The sequence below is a fragment of the Esox lucius genome, chromosome 12 (genome assembly GCF_011004845.1).
Source record: "Esox lucius isolate fEsoLuc1 chromosome 12, fEsoLuc1.pri, whole genome shotgun sequence".
NCBI lineage: Eukaryota > Metazoa > Chordata > Actinopteri > Esociformes > Esocidae > Esox > Esox lucius.
In genome coordinates, this window is record NC_047580.1 from 21,195,854 (window position 1) to 21,209,086 (window position 13,233).

Below are 13,233 nucleotides of genomic sequence, written 5' to 3' on the forward strand. Positions count from 1 at the left end.
CCCAGATTTGAAAAGGAATAGAACGCCTGCAGGTACTGTAGCAGAAGGAAGAGTGCCAAGAACATGTTCCTCACAGGCACTGGTCTCAGAAAGAACTGAAATGCCCCAGTTCTACCTTCAAGCACTGCACTCCAAAAGACCACAGAATGCCATGGTAGTTAGGCATATACATCACAACTTATAATTACATTGTAGGGGCACATTGTGACATGATAGTTACAACTGGCAGTTATGGCACATACTGTAGGCTACATCTTATGCTGAGTAGTTGGAAACACACTGTACATGTTTATTTTAGTCTAACTACTGCTTCAAACCTATTTGTTTTTGCGGCTCTTTCAGTCACTTATTTGACTTATGTCCTGATTTTTCTTTACAGGCTCCTAAGGTAAATGTTTGCAAACAAGTGAAAGAAATGACTTAAAACAGCCAATTTTGTAAAATAGTGGGACACTCTTGACACCGATGAAGATGTTTATTTTTCTAAAAATGATGACAAACCAAGCCGCCATACCGCTGCCACTCCATAATATTTTCCATAGACCTGTGGTCAATTCTAGTTATTCTAGGATTAATACAGTATGTAACTGGATTTGCGGGAAAATACCATCGACGTCAGCATCACCTTGAGGAGGACTTGCTACCTTGGAGAGCTAGGAGACTCCGTGGAGCTGCTCTCAGTGGAAAAAACTGAGCTGAATTAATGAACAATGTGCCAATTATGCCACTATGTGCCACAGTCTGTACAGAAGGAACATTCAACAAGTAATGGACAACTTAAGACAGAGTGCTATATTAACCCTGTATCAACACAACTACATTGTTAAAAAAAGAAAAGTGAAGAAAAAATGTTATTAAAGTATTTGAACATGTTTTTCTAAAATAGTTTTGAGAATTGTGTTGCAGAGTCCAAAAAATATGTAAAATATGAAGCACTATTCATTGAGAGCAAGAGGGGAAACAAAATAAAATGATTAATGCTTTAGTTACCACCTACAGTACATTTAAGGCATTCTAACTAGGTCCCGTTTTAAAACCAGAGTAGTCTTTCTCTATTTTTATACACAAAAAGAGGTCAGTCACAACCTAAACAGTGCAGTTCTCATGCCACACAATGTTTGGACTGTTAATGGCATTTTGCTGTCCAATCAGAGATCAAAGCAAAGTGGACAATTTCAGAACACTCATTGAATTCAAGTCCAGATTCATTTCTGATTCGATATGTCTTTTATGTAGAGGTTCTGGATAATGCTTACATTTTTTTATTGTGTGCTTACTAGTGCTTACTTTGTTTTTTATTCCAATCCTCAATTGCTGACAAACAGTACATACTCTAATGTCCTGCTCTGGTCAGTTCTATCTGAATCTGAATAACTAAGAAAAAATGTCAGGATTAGCAGTATGTTTACATATTCTTTATAGAGTATACTGCCTCAGGTCACACTCTAATAAAAAAGTATTAATTCCATTTTCCATTGCAAGCATTACTCACGTGAGATAAGACATGATGATCTACAATGAGTGGTGGTAAGATTTGAGCAGTATTGCACAAGGGTAGAATAATCATTTAAGCTCCACAACTAGCTACAGTAAGTAAGAAATATTTACTAAAACAATATTCAGTGTTTACCTCTTGTTCCCCATTCTGTAATTTCAATTATTAACCAGGTACTTTGGGTCTTGGAATTTCGATTGGCTGAAGGCCATGATATATCAGACATTATAAAATGGGTTGTTTTAGCCCTGCCAGATAATTGGCTAAAAGCTGTGATTGATCACACCATATACTACAGTTGTGAGAAACATATATATTTGTATTATTCTTATTACATCAATAACCAGTTTCTGATAGTAATAAGGCACCTCGGGGTTTGTGGTACATGGCCAATATACCTAAGCTAAGGGCTGTATCCAGGCACCCAGTTTTGCCTAGGGGACAGGCCTTGCTGTGGCCATCCACCACACACACTCTCATGTCTCATTGCTTAAACATACCATGGGTATGACTTGAAATTACTTGTTACTGTTCTAATTATGTTGGTAATCAGTTTATAATAGCAATTAAGGTAGTGTACCTCTGGGATTTGTGTGTATGGCCTAAATACCATTGCTAAGGGCTATATCCAGTCACTCTGAGTGCCAAAGAAAAACCCTTAGCCATGGTTTAGGGTTCACACGCTCTGCCTCGTATTTCCAAAAATAGCGATAAAAAAACATTGCTGTTTATAGTGTTTCCAAACGTTGATTAGGTATAGAAAGATTACAGTTTTCCCATTCTTTGAAGATATAATATTTAGAGAAATATTATATTTAGATTTCTTTTTACAGCACTGAGACTTTTGGAAGTATGATAACCCGCAATGTTGTGTATGGTAAATGTTTATTGCTGTTTGACTTTCAAAACCATAGTGAGGACAGAGCATGTGAGCAATGTTAAACAAATATCAGAACATCCCTCTGGCAGCAGATCTTTCCTGAGGTATCCCTCCAAATTAGCTGTACAGTCACCTACAAAATGATTGGTACCCTTGATAAAGATTAGCAAAAATCTTGCTAATATATGAAATAAACAACACAGGAAATGAGTCATTTTGTAAGATTTCCAACATGTGGAATATACAGTATTTTATTTATGATTCAGTGGGTCAATTCTGGCAGAGACTGAGATTTCTTTGTACATTTCGATTTGTGCTTTAAGTCATTATATAACCAAGTTTTGGCTTAAATCTAAGGACTTAAACTTCATGATGCTGTTGACTGTAAAAAGGGCCCCAGGACAAGTGGAAGCAAATTAATATTAAATATCATATTTTACAGTAGGTATAAAGTTATTTTCTGCACACGTTGACTTTTTCTGATGCCAAACCCAATGCTGGTGTGCGAGGCCAAAGTGCTGTATTTTCGTTTCATCAGACTATTGCACTAATAATCCAAGTGCCAATGTCTTTTAGCTCAAGACACATCCGTTGGTTCTTCTTTCATCCATTGACCCTTGGATACTATTCCTCTTGAAACATTCTCCCACTATAAATTCTTCCTTCAATAAAAAAAAATGCCCAGATGCTACTCAGAAGAAGCATCCCCACAACATGATGCTTCCACCACCACAATACTTCACGCTAGGGATGTTGTGTCTTGAGACATAGACAGTGGTAGGTTTGTGCCAGACCTAGCACTTGGAGTATTACTTAAAAAGCTCCATCTTAATCTTATCTGACAACAAACCCTTTTACCACAATACACTCTCATGCTTTCAGATGGTACCCATTGATTAATGTCTTCTTTCTTGCCAGGCTGCAAAACAAAACAGTTTTATGCAGAACCCTTGATATGGTTGACCAGTGCATAATTACTCTAATCCCATCTCCTAAACATTGTTGCTCTTTTAAAGTGATTGTTGGCTTCCATCACAAGTATCTGTGTGAGAGACTTTTTAGGGAGAGCATTTTCTTTGCCGTTCCTGAGTGTGGTGATGCAGCTTCCACTTCCTGATGTTTAATCCAACTGAGCTCATCTGGATATCCACACAGTTAGATATTTTTCCTAATCTATACATTTGCATTAATATTTTTCTAATTTCTGTAGAACGCTCTTTGGACTTAATTTCATTATAGTTTCATAGCCTACACAATTCTACTTCAACAGTGGTGTTTTTATCCACAAAATGACAGCAACTGTCATGTAATGTTCTAAGCTGGAGGTAAATGGTAAGCAACTGTGTCTTGTTTCTTTCATCTGTGAAAATGAGCCATAATAAACAAATATTTCCCAACATGAAACTAATGTCATCTTAAAGTAATAGATTATGAGTGTCAGTGTTTTAAAATAAAACAGAAACATTTCTATCTACCATTTTTTATTTGGTTAAATGAAAGAATGGGTCAGAGGTCTGAATAATTTTGCAAGACACTGTATATTTGTATTTAAAAAATCTGATAAACTGTATCAGTATTAAAGAGTATAGCTTTTCCTTAATTATTTTCAATGAAATGTAGTTCATGACCTGTGTTGTTTACATCATACTGTTCTCGAGGTGACTGTATGTACAATAAGTAGCAATATATACACCGCAATGTAGTTGTGAGCATACTTTCTAAAAAGAAAATGGTGGTGACTGAATATGTTGCCTAGTGAACAATATACTGTGTAATACTGTTCCTCCCAAAAGCTCACATATATCAAGTAATACACTCGCCCTCTTAAATGTCAAGTGTAGTACATCAAAAAACAAGTATGTTCTTTCCTGGTTCCAGAGGGTTGCTCGTGGATTGGAGCATGTGAAATATCAGTGTGTTTGCCACATCAGAACAAACTGCATCATCAATTAGATGCTGAACCACATGGGTGTTTGGAAAGATCAATCAGAGAAAATAAGACAGGAATACAGTAAATTATTAGTTAACTTCCACAGTTAGTGTGTCTGGATAAAAAAAAACAAAAAAAAACATTTCATTACACTTATAGGTTGGTAGAAAGCACAAAAAACATGCAATTGCAATTAGTGTGTCAACAGCAATATTAACTTCAGATATAAAGATGGAATCTGGGTTGAGATCTGAATTTATGACATTTACAAAATGCATTACACATACCAGATTCAGCCTTTAGCTATTCTATTCCTTGAGATCAAGGCAAAGGTGTACTCTTGTGACATGTCCAAAATCAGTGAACAAAATCTTACGCTTATGTAACTGGAGGGGGAGAAGAACTGAATTTCAGTGTTTTTGGTGCAACTGTGACTTCTCGTACATCATTCTTCCCACACACACCAAAATTCCATGAATGACCATGCAAATCCAGCCCAACATGTACGTTGAGGTGGAGTTGTGTCAACATATATTTTTTGAATGAAAAGTATTATCCTAATAGTAAGAGGGTTACAAATTTACTGTATATTATATATGTGTAAATGTATTTTCTATATATTTACTTCTATTTGTGTACAGCTGTGTTCTATTTTCAGAAATCTTTTCCTTTTTGGGAAAGGTTCAGCTAGGTCGGGGATAGTGTCTTTGTTTACATGTGTAACTACAGTATTTCTTTCATAACACAAACTAACCTTGTGCCAAGCTTCCTACCTGCACTTTCAAGCAGTACTTGTATTATATATTTAGCTAACCAATACAATACTTAAATAGACGCTGCAATATTTCACATACTGAAAAATCGGGTTTAGAGAAATAACAGAGCTATTGTCTAGGAAAACCTACACAGATGTGAGAAGGTATTTTGTTTGTATACAATAATGGGTTTGGAATGCTGCTTTTTGTAGTTTGGTAGGTGGAATGATATTTGCTTCTGGAAATGTGATTAGTCTTGATGAAAAAGGGAAGTATTGTAAATCCAAGAATAATTATGATGAAAGATAGACACTGAGACTGAGTTTCTTTTTGTACATTTTTGTTGTAGTATTTATAGCTATATGTAACCACTGTAGAGATCAGACATGTTATTTTTCTCTTTAACGGCAGGGACAATTGTTTGTCATGAGTTGATACCACAGATAAATGATCAGAATTGTCAGAAGGTGATCAGAAAACAAGTTGAGTCATGAGGAGAACAAAGAAAAAGGGTTTACAGGTTTTTTGACACAAATTGAACATCTTCTGATCAGATGTTTCGATATGATTGTTTAAAGCAATTTATTGAATCAATTATTTTATAAAGCAGTTGTCACAGTGCTATAAACATACCCAGCCTAAAGCCAGTTAAATACATTTTTGTAAATGTATATTTGCCTCAATATTCTAAAGGAAGTTTTGGACATGATAGGAGTATCAGGGGCACAATTCCTTTAATGTGAATCGCTCTTTAAGTGCTGTCTATGAGGCGCAGATGTTTGTATATCCTTCCAAACAAATATCAAAACATTGAATATTACAATGGCACCAAATGCACATGACCTTAATTCCAGATATGCTGTGAAATTGTTACATGTAAAATCCTTGCATCTTGCAGTATCAGAACTCGCTCAAGTGTCTTGAAATATGAATGGTAATATGCCCATAAGACTAAAAAATATAGTGTTCCTGGCTTTAGGGTTGTCACTTGAGTACCTATTCTATCCGAATGACTGATTTAATGTTCCATAAGCAACTTACAGGTTTTAAGTTCTTTGCCAACTATAATACTGATAATGATATGTTATTTAGATCAGTGGTTCTCAAATGGGTGTCCTGCAGAGGGCCTGTTGCCAGATAAAAAACAACAACAACAGGACAAAGTTTTGCCAAGGGGAATCTGTTTAGAGGGTGTTACATAATACAATGTTATATTAATAGTCTACTATTTACACTGAAGTTTTTTGGAAAGGGACTAATTATTCTTTTTTTGGCTCTGTATTTCAGTACTTTGATTTTGAAATAATAAAATGACTATGGGGTTAAATGAGGGGATTTTACTTCTATTTCAGATGAACCATTTAGAAAGAACAGCATATTGTGTACATAGTTCACCCATTTTAGTGTGCCAGAAATATTTGAACTGATTTCCAATAAAGTCATAATTCTAAATACTTTGTTGCATGTCCTTTGCATGTAATGATTTCCTGAAATCTGGGGCCGATAGATAGCACCAGGTGCTGAGTATCTTCCCAGTGATGCTCTACTAGGCCTGCACTGCAGCCATCTTTAGTTCCTGCTTGTTTTGCAGAAATGTTTCCTTCGGTTTGTGAAAGGCATCCTAAAATCAATTCTCAGTGGGTCATTGACTTGGCCAGTAAGCCTGCTATTTTAGTTGTCTTTGACCAATTCATTCAAATTTATCTGTTTCGTGATGGATTAACACATCTTCGGTCTATATGTTGTCAGATATTAGTGCCAGACCCAAAAAGTAAAGCCTAGAATCGACTGTAGACTCTTATGCATACACTAATGCTCCAAACTAAAACTCTTATTATGAAACCGATATGAAGTCAATTGTTCAAACTCTTTTGGCACACTAAAATGGGGGGACTATGTCGCAAATGTGCTGTCATTTCTGAATGGTTCATCCGATATGGATGAAAATCCACTGCAATGAAAACTGACAGTCTGTGCTTTGACCCATAGTCATGTAACATTTCATATCCTTTCATATCCTTTCACTTTCATATAAGTGTTGGTATACAGAGACAAAAGACAATGCATCATCTAATGTTTTTAAGCCTGGGCAAAATGGGCCTAGGAGGCTGACATAGATATTGCTAACCACAGTATTCCAACAATCAAAATTTTAACTTAATAAAAAAAAGTTTCTATGCTAAAATGTTTTCTTTCATCTGTCTAATTGCAAGCTGTGTAGAATTGCATAATATAAACTTCAAATTTGAAACAAAAAATGTATCTGCTCTATGAAAGAGTGCATAGAGGTGCAAGAAATTAGCTTGAAAACAGCTAAATGTTCCTGGAGGTAGGAATTTCAAATGTACCCTCCCGGGCCAAAGAATTCACTGCCAAAGTCATAGTATAACTCATAAAGTTATTTGCATCTCAATTGAGTTTGGTTCTGATTTGGCCCACGATGAGTTTGATATCAGAAAAGGGGTCCCCAATCCAAAAAAAGTTTGAGAACCACTGAAATATAATGTACTAAAATATTGTATGTACTTAGGGGATATCTGTGTTATAGTCCACTAATATGTTCACAATGCCCTTCCTCAACATTTGACCTCAGTATCCTTGTATCAGTGTTTCAAGAAACTTTTAACCTTTTTGGAAAAAAATGCTTGAGGAAATAAATTATTGTGGATGGTTATTTGCAACATTGTGATGAGTCCAAAATCTGAAAAACTTAAAGAAAATACATGGCTCATTCAAAAAAAAAAAAAAAATCACAATGTGTAATCCTAATTTATAATTTCAGACTACACAAGTATACTGTATATTAACAATCTATGTCTTATCTGGTTAATTTATGGATAGCCCATAGTATTAGTTTAGGCAGTTTACTTAAAGGAGCCATACGTAGAATGTTTACCTTGTAATATCAGATAATGTCCATAATATCTGCAGTAATAGTGAAATGATAGTTTCACAATATTTATTCACCCAGAAATAATGTTGGGTGACTAGAAAAGCACATTACGAAATGAAGACATGTTGTCAAATGGTCAACTTTTTTAAGCTGGTCGACCAAAAGTGAAAGTAAAACACTAGCATGACTGAGAAGTGGGAAATATGGGAGAGTTGGTCTGAATGCAAACAGTTGTTGCAATTCACCTACAGTAGCTTCCACATGGAGAATATATTCTACACATTGCTCCTTAACTGTGTATATGACCCATGTATGCTCTCAATGGAAAGTGCAGTAATATCAGAGCGCGGAGTGGACTTGGACCATCAATCAACCCTAGTATTTCAAACACATGGTCTATTTCCTATCTTGAGGCCCCACAGCGATCCATTTTATTTATTTAGGCCCCCATGCCTGCCACAGTTTTACCATTTGGCCAAATAATGATCAGTTTGTATAAGTTACAAAAATTCTAAGTTAGACAGCTAAAAAAGGATCAAGCCATCTGACAAATCCCTGATGGCCAATACACCCCTGATCAGAGAGATATGAAGTTGAAAAATGTCTTAACACCTTTTGCAAGCAAACAAATATCTATGAGACAAATCTGCTCAAGTTGTCAATTCAGTGGTCACAGTATGTGTCATCCAAGTATGACACGGACAAACTATCAATAGATTAATGGATGCAGTCACTGGCATGAGCAAGGGGAACGAAGGTGTGCTGTATTTTGCTTCATGTTAATAATATGTAAGTTGTAGTGATAGCAAGCTATTTACATATTCAATTCAATGTTTGCCTAAAGTCTCAGTGGCCCAAGAGGATTATGATGGAACAGTCCAGGACTAGAATGATAAATATTTCTTGTTTCTCAATCTAATCATAGGCCAGGGGGTTTAGGCTTAATGTATTTCAATATGGCAATATACTGATGAGGGAGGACATATTATCGTAATGAGCATTGTGAGTAGCCTAGCCAACAATTGATTGATATCACTAGATTTCTTCAGGCCACTGGCTAATTACTATACAGGGGGATACTTGTATTCCTGTTCTGAAAGACTTAGAGAATGAGGATGAATGTCTGGGATGTTTCTGGGTTCAGAATGTTCAATTACACTGGATCTTTCATTCACACACTGGCTTCCTTGATCTTTTTATGAGTTTACGTATTTCGTGCTTAAACTATCTGAAGCGGAGGGCTGCAATTCCCCAACACAGATCATGTTTTTATTTTTCTATTCATAAGAGCTATTGTACTTACATAATCACCATGCATTCCACTAGTGTCAATTACTTGAACTCTCGTTTAATGACGTCACCATTTGCTATTTGTCTATTTTGGGTCAAGCAGAGTCTGTTACCAGGAAACACATTGGCTACTGCACAAAAGAGGGCCACAATCTGACACTCAGTATGACGCCTTGAAAATGGAGTGTATATTGATTTGGAGTGGTATAATGTTGATATTTGAGGTAGCATGACACAATCAATATGTGGTTATCACTGGACAGGTTGTCAGAATGGAGCAGAGTCGGCCCTGACAGTGAAGCATTGTCTGGTCACTTTCTCAGAGTAGATGAAGCCAAGCTGATATACAATATATCAGGGAGGTACTGGGAAGATGTTTCTTCAGGTATTGAAATCATTCACAAAGCTAAATGGCAAACACACAAAAAAATTCACTGGCAGTTTTCTTTCTGGTGTTTCACATGGGTGCGAACATGAACGGTTTATTAAGTGAAACAATCACAATAATACATACCACTAGTACACAGAACCTGACTGAAGTTTTGTTGATGCCATAAAAAGGAAACATTTGTACTTTGTGACTCTTAAACTTTTTATATTTGTGTTTAATATATCAATGAGTACCTCTGTTACTTTTGTATAAGTTCTATAATATAGTACACACATACACACAGAAGGACTGTATAAACAGTCGGTTTCTGTGTCAGTTAAATGTTGTATCATTTTATTTTGTATCTTATGGATCACATCTCTCTTCTTTTTGTAGGTATTGGTAATGTTTAAATTTCCAGGTGATTTTGATTTTGGTTACACTTGTTCTTCTAAGCTCTGTATTTGCAAGCACTGTAAATGCGATTCTCATCGGATTCGTCCTCTGTACATTTAGTACTCTGATGTTGGTATTAATAAAATGTAAAACCACTCATGCTGTCTAATGTCATTCTGGGGTCTATTAATTACAGGTGTTGATTTAGGGAAACAACAAAAATAAACAAACAACACATTTTAAAGAAAGCCTACATAATAATTTGCTTCCTCCTGCATCTTTCTAAAAGCAAATAAACCAAGCATGTCGTTGATAAAATTATTTGCATGACTCTACAAACATAATAGTTAGGTATGTAGATGTTTTACATCACTAATGTGCGCTTCTTGGTTAATGCTGTGCGAATAAACAAGAAATCGTAATTTTTGTGGTATGTTTCCCTTTTCATGGTTTCCTCTATTTTCAGTATTGTACATACACATCTTACATTTCCTACCAGTATTCAAAGTAGTTTATGGGCTTAAGTTTGGAGCCGTTTACCGTTCAACCGCCAAATCACTTTCATTAATTATGGCTGTGTTCTATGTAGATCAGCATTCCGAGTCTTTTTGGTGAGCCGACTCTTCTGGCTCTGTTGACCTGAAAGAGCTGGATCATTTGGCTCCGTAACAGCCGTTCATTTAAACTGCTTCAAAATAACACCAAAACAATAAAAAAAATGGCAAATCTCAAATGGAAAGGCAAAAATTTAAGGATTATTGTTTTAGAGCGTGAAATTTAGGTTCAAACACATATCTTACCTTTCGTATTTATTAGATCACCTGTTGTTTTCTTCCTGACGTTACCCTCCTCAAAAAGTTCATGTAGAACAAAAAGACTTTCCCTCTGAACTAACTGATTCTGTAGTGTAGATATACTGTACATTCTTCACCAAATAAGTGAAGTAGGCACATAGGCCTACTTGCTGTTGGAGCTTAAAAATGAAGGAACTAAATGAACAGCTCCTGTCACCAATGTAATTGGGTCCCAAATGTTCACCAAAAAGAGCTGTTCATTCGCAAACGACCCAACGAGTACTAACCCAAGTAGATTTTTCAGGAACGTTCAGCAAAGTTAAACCTAATGCTATTTCTCCTTTTTTAACAATTTTTTAATGTGTTGTTTTTTTCACAAATATTGTTTTGGTACCCACTAAAGGTGTCTTTGATGCGTAAATGTTTGTGACAAAGACGGCAATAATCGTATTCAGACATGTTAATCAGCTACACATACTGATCTGCTTGTTTGATTGCTGTGGCTTGATGTACAGTACTGTTTGTTGTTATGAATTATGTCATGAGTGTTGTCATAATAGCCTGAATACCTTTGCTAAGATCATTCTGAGACCACAAGCAAGTGTCCACGGCCAAGACTGTTTTGATCAGTTTCTCAAGCAAGATGAAATGACCAACTGCAACAAAAGACTTTAACAGGTCAATAAATAAATCATCACATTGCAATTTCTCATCCAAGGCTTTGTCATTAACAACAAATGTAGTTGCAGTAACAAAATGCAATTCTCTGATAAGGAGCACAACTGTATGTTTACTAAAAACAAAGACAGGATTTTAACAAGGCAAGATAGGTTAAATATAGGACTATAATCATCCAGGTCACTAGCATCCCCACGCTTATGCAGTTATCCAAACCATGGGAAATACTCCGGAAATTTGTGTAAGATTGTAAAAGTGTTCGAGCTTTATAGAAAAGGAGCATAAAAAATGCATTGTATCAGATAGCACAAATAATTGAAGGTGAAGAATAGCAGTAACAATGTGAAATAACACAAAAGAAATAACCTTTCCTGCTTTCAGAGGTTTTAGAGTAGATGGTAGAAAGAACGTTTCCCAATATCAAATGTATAAATAACAACACGGATTCCCTGCTGTTTCTTGTGGTCAGCGATGTGTTGTCCATGCCAACCTCCAATGCATTTATTAAGAGGGTCTTTATTCATTGGGAAATCGTTATGAGGCCTCAGAGAGCAAGGCTAAGCTGCAGAATGCTATCAAACAATTTTTGATGTTTGGAGTGAGACCAATTTAGATTTTATTCAGATTTGTTCATTGATTCATTTGTGTCCGTGTAATAAATGTGCTAGTTTTTTATAAGCTGTTTTATCCAACTTGTGGAAACAATGTGAATTGCAAAAACAGCAGTTCACATTTAAAACATTGCTTCCCATTCCGGCAAGGTAAAGTATTATAATAGAAAATGATGGATATACAGTGCCTTGCGAAAGTATTTTCGGCCCCCTTGAACTTTTCAACCTTTTGCCACATTTCAGGCAACATAAAGATATAAAACTGTAATTTTTTGTGAAGAATCAACAACAAGTGGGACACAATCATGAAGTGGAACGAAATGTATTGTATATTTCAAACCTGTTTAACAAATAAAAAACTGAAAAATTGGGCGTGCAATATTATTCAGCCCCCTTAAGTTAATACTTTGTAGGGCCACCTTTTGCTGCGATTACAGCTGTAAGTCGCTTGGGGTATGTCTCAATCAGTTTTGCACATCGAGAGACTGAAATCTTTGCCCATTCCTCCTTGCAAAACAGCTCGAGCTCAGTGAGGTTGGATGGAGAGTGTTTGTGAACAGCAGTTTTCAGTTCTTTCCACTATAGCCTCTGCTGTTTTCTTAAGTACATGGGATTTATTGTTTTAGTTTGTTTTTTTTTTACTAGATTTCTTCAGGCCACTGACTAATTACTATACAGGGGGATACTTGTATTCCTGTTCTGAAATACTTAGAGAATGAGGATGAATGTCTGGGATGTTTCTGGGAGAGAGTGGACTCCCCAAGGACAAGAGTGTCGACCCCCCGGCAGTGAAGGAGGACATTCCTATGCCGACGCCTGCGCTTGAGGAAGGGGAAGGGGAAGACCTCTTCGAGGTCCCCTCCCTGCGGAAGGGAAGTCTCAGCTCCCCTTCAGCACAGCGGGGGGCCGGTTGGAGACACTGAGCAGGGGCATCCCGCCCCTGGAAACTACTCTGGCGTCTTTCCTGGTTCCAGGCCTGAGCACTTGGACTGACAAGCACCCAGCCCTGCCGTCTGTGAGGGACCGTGTCTCTGTCAGCCTGGCGGAGAAGCAGTACGCCCTCTCCGTGCAGTTTTTTTGTCCACTTCGTGGACAGCCCCCCCACGGCGTTCGGGGGCCGAGGACGTGTACAATCAGTGGC

At 36.7% G+C, this 13,233-nt stretch overlaps 1 protein-coding gene across 1 annotated transcript in view; it reads left to right on the top strand.

The window, feature by feature from the left end:
• ajap1 (adherens junctions associated protein 1) overlaps nt 1–10,166 on the top strand; it is a 67,665-nt gene extending 57,499 nt beyond the window's left edge. The window contains exon 6 of the mRNA XM_010875367.3: nt 380–10,166. The gene's annotated coding sequence lies outside the window, so the exon portion shown is untranslated. The remainder of the gene's footprint in view (nt 1–379) is intronic.
• Nucleotides 10,167–13,233: the final 3,067 nt, after the last annotated feature.